Here is a 6,687-nt window from a genome sequence, read left to right as displayed (position 1 = left end):
TATTCACTCATTCATTGTTAGATTTTTAGCCCCTCTTTCAGAGCACAGTCTTCCGAGGCACTTCACAAAATCAGAGCACCATAAAACAATTAAATCCATTGTATCAGCTCTGCCCCTTAGACTGTAGACCTATGCTCATTTATTGTTAAACTCGATAGGACTTACTACAGAGTAGACATGTATACAATTGCACTGGGAGTCTTAGATTTCCAGGTTTGGTAGGCTGTGTCCTGCGACACTGCCTCTCATTTAAGCACTGCTTTAAAAAGTGGGGTAGAGATGGGAGAGGACAGCACATCACTGTGAACACAACCTCACATTTTTGGGTGCTTCCAGACTCACTATTATAGCATGTATTCAGATATATTGAGCTGCTATCACACCGCAAGGGAAAAAAATATTTGAAATGGTGAAAAATGCCTAGTCGGCATCATCTAACTTTCCTGCAAAATTTGTGCAAACCAATCTGGATGAATATTCAATGAGCAGGACAGCTGGAAGCAATCTCACTTGGCAGACTGATCTCTATTTTCGAGCTGGATCCTAGAAAATCTGCTTCATTCCTACAGAACTGACTTCATCGGACATTGGAGATTCATCAACAGTCTTTGATCCTTTTAGATGTTAAAACTTTCATTTAAGCTAAAAAAATTGTTAGCCCAAAAATGGAAAACGAGCGAGGTCCCAACTGAAAAAAGAATGACAACTTAAACCGATGGAATATCAGCTTGCGGATCTAACATACAGAATTAGAGAGAAAGAAGAACATACATTTAAAGAAGATTGGAAAATGTTTATTGAATATATGGGGGGGCAGAATTGTGTACACTTGAAAAAGTTGGCAGCATTGAGATAAATTCAACAGTGTAAATAAGTTTTGATGGATGTAATAATGAAATACTGAATGGCTTGGTTTATTTAAAATATGCAGGGATTTATGTTGTGCAAAATGAACCATAGAAGGAGAAGAAGGGAAGTCATTGATGTTTTAAGGTTGGTTAAATGAATATTTTAAATTGTAAAACAGAAAATTTAATATAGATATACACTCACTCTCACTCTCTCTCATTTAAAAAATGATGAAAGGGGAATGGCACTTGGAGGAGAAAACTCTTAAGACTGATCTGAATCTTTTTGGAAGGAAATATTTCGCACCCCTCCCTATCGCTGAAATCAATGGGACTTACTTTTGAGCAGATATTGTTAGGAATTAATATCACCTGGCAATGGGGGGGGGGGATTGAAAAAAAATGTACCAACTTGACTGAGAAGTCAAGGAGGAGGAGGTTAAATCTGTAATGATCAAATGGGCCCAAGACTTTGGCTACAACATTCCAATGAGTGCCTGGGAAAATTTATGGAACGTTAATATGAAATTCACCGCATGTTACACTCTAAAAGAAAACTTTATGAAGATGCAATTCCGTTGGTACCTGACACCACTGAAGTTATCCAAAATGTGTAAGAATATTTCAAATATACGTTGGAGGTATAGGGAGGTGGAAGGCTCAATGTTGCACATGTGGTGGACGTGTAACAAAATTAAGGGATTTTGGAATGTTATTTACAATGAGCTTAAAAGAATGTTTAAGGTATCCTTCTTTAAAAAAAACCTGGAGGCTTTTCTCCTGGGGATACTTGGCCCAGATATACCTAAAAATGCAACAAACCAAAATACTTGTATGCTACAGTTGCCACAAGAATACTAATTGCCACAAATCGGAAAGGAGAGGAAATCTCAACAAAGCTGGAGTGGCAAACGAAGTTATTTGAGTACGCTGAGTTGGCAAAAATGACAGACAAGTTGAGAAGTAATACTGACCAGGCATTTATTAAGAAATGGGACATGCATTAAAAATACCTTATTGAATATTTTGACAATATGACATCAGTGGCAGGACTTGAGTAACTTCTGTGATAGGATGAATAATCATGAGAAACAGTAATATGGATTAAAATCAATAAAAAGTAAATGAAGATTAACAGTGTGCTAGATTAAATGGTAAATACACCATGTGGTGACAGAAAGTCATTAGAAATCTAAGAACAATGTATAATGAAATGATGTAACAAATTGTTTCACTTATTTTTTGCCATTAACTTTTATGCTTGTTATTTCTTTTTAATCTCAATAAAGCATTAAAAACTCTTTAAAAAAGGAAAGAAAAATAAATTCCTTACAAGAGACTAAGAATCTGATAGATGGCCTGGCATTCTTTGAAGGTTTCATAGTCAAGAGAGGACAGAAGATGAGAAGCAAGTCCACCAATGATAAGGTCACCTGGCTGGTAGTACTTGTGTGGGATGTAGAGAAGATCCCTGATGGTGCAGTGATTGACATGTGACTGGCTCACCGTTTGTAGCAGCAAGAATATTAACATCACCAACACTGCCATACTCAGGAGGAAAAAAACCTTTTCCCCTGATTCCACCAAAAAAGGATTAGGAGCAGCATCAGTAGTGGTCTGCCTTAAACACTCAAGAGAAAAATTAGCACCGAGCTAATGAACGCTGCCTCGTCTTCTGTTCTAGCATTTGGAGTGGCATAGAGGGTTTTCATAAACGCCTTTAGGCTTTTGACGTTGCTCTCTGTAAATCTTTGGAGGTCTAATCAGAAGCAGACCTTGATAATGACAGGGGAGATAATAATGATCCCTTTGCATCATGTGGTCCATTGGAAGAAACAAAGACAACATGTTTGTTAAATCTTACCAGATGTGGCCTCTCCGCCTTTGTGAAGCAGCAATGTCCCAGGGAGAAAGAACCACAGTAGCCATCTTCAGGTGTCCCTCACATCCCCGTCATCAACTCCATCACCTACCATGTGTTCAGAAATGAACTTTGTCCCATGCTCTTCCTCAGTTCATATAGGTTTTATGTGCGGTTCAGAGCCAGTGCCGGATTTATGTATAAGCTAAACAAGCTATAGCTTAGGGCCCCACTCTCTTGCGGGCCCCCAACAAAATTAAAGCGGGGGGAAACTGGATGATGTACATTTCCAAAGTATAAGATAAAAAACAAATAAAATAAAACCTACATACAGCAACAGTGTTTTGTGTTGTGTAGGCTCCTATGATATAAGTAATGGGCCCCGCCTGCTAGCCTGCTCATTTCTATATAAATTACTTTAATAAAATACATATTTTGTTAGGTGCAAATGGCTTTAGATACCTATTAGGTCCATAAATGACCATATAGCATATATTCAAAAAACAAAAAACAGTGACAATTTGTTGTTGGCAAAGGACAGCTGGACATATAAAGGTAAAGGGACCCCTGACCATTAGGTCCAGTCACGGACGACTCTGGGGTTGCGGCGCTCATCTCGCTTTATTGGTGGAGGGAACCAGCGTACAGCTTCCAAGTCATGTGGCCAGCACGCCTAAGCCGCTTCTGGCGAACCAGAGCAGCGCACGGAAACACCGTTTACCTTCCCGCCGGAGCGGTACCTATTTATCTACTTGCACTTTGATGTGCTTTCGAACTGCTAGGTTGGCAGGAGCAGGGACCGAGCAACGGGAGTTCACCCCGTTGCGGGGATTCGAACTACCGACCTTCTGATCGGCAAGTCCGATCAGAAGGTTTAACTCTGTGGTTTAACCCACAGTGCCACGGGCCCCTTTACCTTCAGTAGCTTAGGGCCTCCTCAAACCTAAATCCGGCCCTGTTCAGAGTCCTAGAAAGTTGGGGTTGCAATTCATGCCTGGAACTTACACAGGTAGACATGTTCTTCCCCTTACAACTCACAAAAGTTGGTGACACAGGTGACAAGGATATGATGCATAGGGCATGTCCAGTAAGCTCTTCCTTGCTGTCCACTCATGTGACTGTAATTGGCTGAAAGAAAAGTACAAAGGCGAGGGCAGACTTTGGTAATATGGCACCCTGAGTGAAGACAAAATGTGGTGTCTCCCCTCCAAAAAATTTTATTTTCATGCCATCCTCACCCTCAGGTCCTGTTTCCACTCATTATTACTTTTTTGGAGTTCTGACCTGTGGCTCACATTTTCGCTCATTTTCCAAGAAGTGACCCACACAGGTCAGGAGACCAAAAATGGCTGAAAACCTGGCACATAGGTTAGGAGCTGGAAAATGGCCAAAAATGTGACCTGCTGGTAGAAGCTCAAGAAAAAAACAAAGGCTGAAAACCCACAGGTCAGGACTTTGAAATATGGCTGCAAATATGACCCATAGGTCAGGAGCCAAAAAATGGCATTGAAAAACCCCAATTTCATGGCCTTCAGGTCAGGAGTTTAAAAATGGCCAAAAAGTAAAATAAAATCATTCTGCCTTAGATCTGTATCAGTGGGTCTGAGGTAGTGCCAGCCGATGAAGAAAATCAGGTTGGCGAGAGCTTGAAAGAAGTCTTCTCAGCAAGACTCTGAGTGAACTCTCGTGTCTTCAGACCCAGAAACCACCCCCCTAAATAAATTCACACTTGACGCAAATTTTGGTTTTTGGCAGTATTTAGACCACAACTTTATTGATTACAGAAAGTGTTTGGTTGCATAGGCTCTGGTTCGACTAGCTCCCTGCCATGCAGGTAGCGCTGACCCAGGGTTCAGGAACAGGTCAGCCAAGGGTGAACACCTGGATAAGCGGAAAGCCGGGAACGGGCTAACTCCGCCACCCAAATGTCCCCCTGGACTCAGGCACGGGCACAACCCCCTCTCAGGGGTTGACCAAACCATCAAGTCCCTGGATTCCTCTAACGGAATACCCTTCACATAGGGATGGTGAAATATACTCAGAGTCGAGAGTGGATTTCATGCTCTTTATTCAGCTCATAGTGGTGAGGAGGAATGGAAGTTCTCCCACAATATCTGCTTTATATACATTATTTACACAATGGGCTGCACGTGATTGGCTAATTCCAGGATTCTCCTGTAGGCCAATCAGGTTGTGGATTCACTTCCACCTGGAGCTGGATTGGGTGGCTCCTGCGGACCAATCATACTGCTGCATTGTTCTAGGACCAATCAGACTGCTGCATTCTGAATCCTATTGTTTTAGGACCAATCAGACTGCTGCATTTCGGATCCTATTCAACTCAGTACATAACAGATGGCGAGAGCAAGAGCAAGAGCGTTCCCCCATCCCTATCACCTGAACCAGAGCCTATCCGCAACCTTACAAGTTATGACGATTTGCTAAGCGGCAGGCAAAACCCAAATGGCAACAGCCAATCAGCCAAGTGCGGAAAATTCCTGCTGTGCCCCTGTCCCAACGACAGACGACACAAGACGGCATAGCAAGGTCAAGCGCAAAGCCCTAAAAGTAGGGAGAGGTGGGCGGGTCTTCCAAATGCATGCGCCGAAAGAGGAAACTCTGGGTCACATGCATGGGCATAAATAGATCCCTCGAGCCATTTGGACTGCGTCCCATTGGCCAGATTGCACCCAGCTACGAGGGACCTACCAATTGGGTGTTGTGGCTGACCAATCGTACCCACCCACAACACAGGGTGTCAGTTTCCAGGTCTCACCGCAATACGGTGGGACCCGATTTCTCACAGAAATTAGGATGGCTCTTGGATTTTTTAAAAGGACCGTTACAACTTTACCACTTTATGCTGGCTTTCAATGGTGGCATGGACATAGCCGGGGGGGGCAGGGAGAAGCAGGTGCCCCCCTAAATCAATAAAAATCAATAAAAAATACTTATCTAACTGAGGTTATGCCCCCCCAACATAAATCCTGTCTATGTTCATGAATGGCGGGTCATAGCTGAGGATGACTTGCTGGATTGGAATGTTGTTGTGTTGAATCATGGCAACAAAAAATGATGGACTATGCAGAATTGGCAAAATTGGCATATAAGCTACGGGACAAGGATAACTGTGACTTTAAGGATGAATGGGAACCCTATACAAAGTATCTGAAGATGCAACAAAGCGAACTGGACTCCTTGGCAGGTTTTGAATAAACATTCACAAACCTTTTATTGATAATAATCAGCTAAATAGTTTGAGGATCTATACAACTTTGTAACATGCAGAAAACAGCATTTTTAGAGAAACCAAAGACTGGAACTGAGGGAAGTCCGGGGGGGGAGTTGGGGGGGAGGGAGGAAAAATGGGGGGGACGACAAGGATGATATGTTTTTGGATAATATGTCTTGTTATAATTTTGAATAAAAAATATATAAAAGGAGTGTCGTTGTGTTGGTTTTATGCCGGTTTTATTTTCTACAGTGCATTTTTGAACATGGGTTTGGTTTAGAGTATTTCTAAGGCACTGTGAGAAGCAACAAAACAAAAATCAAGAATGCACAATGTAGTTTAGAAAGCTTTAGAAAAGCAGCTTGGAGTCGCTCTCCCCCCCCCCCCCGCTTATACAGCTTTGTTAAAACGGTTTATAACGGATAAAAAGGGAGCCGATTTAAAATCAAATGTCTGTTCTAGCTCACATAAGTTTATTTGCACGGGCAAATCATTAGGCAAAAATGCGCACAAATCCAGTCCGTGGCACTTTTCAGATTATAGGTTTGAAAAATGCAGTTAACTCTGCAGTCTGGAAAAAATAAAAAATAAAAACCAGGCCAAGCAACTATAAAGACCCACGCCTCCAGACTATTTCTAACAGCATCTGATATGCTGATTCTCTAAACACTGTCCATTTAGCTTTCAAACCCAATGCCCACTAAAAAGTTATTTAAACCCCTTTCAAAGCCATCAGTTCATACTGA

Source organism: Podarcis raffonei, chromosome 13, assembly GCF_027172205.1.
Source record: "Podarcis raffonei isolate rPodRaf1 chromosome 13, rPodRaf1.pri, whole genome shotgun sequence".
NCBI classification, from domain to species: Eukaryota; Metazoa; Chordata; class Lepidosauria; order Squamata; family Lacertidae; genus Podarcis; species Podarcis raffonei.
Note: the sequence above shows the minus strand (reverse complement) of the source record.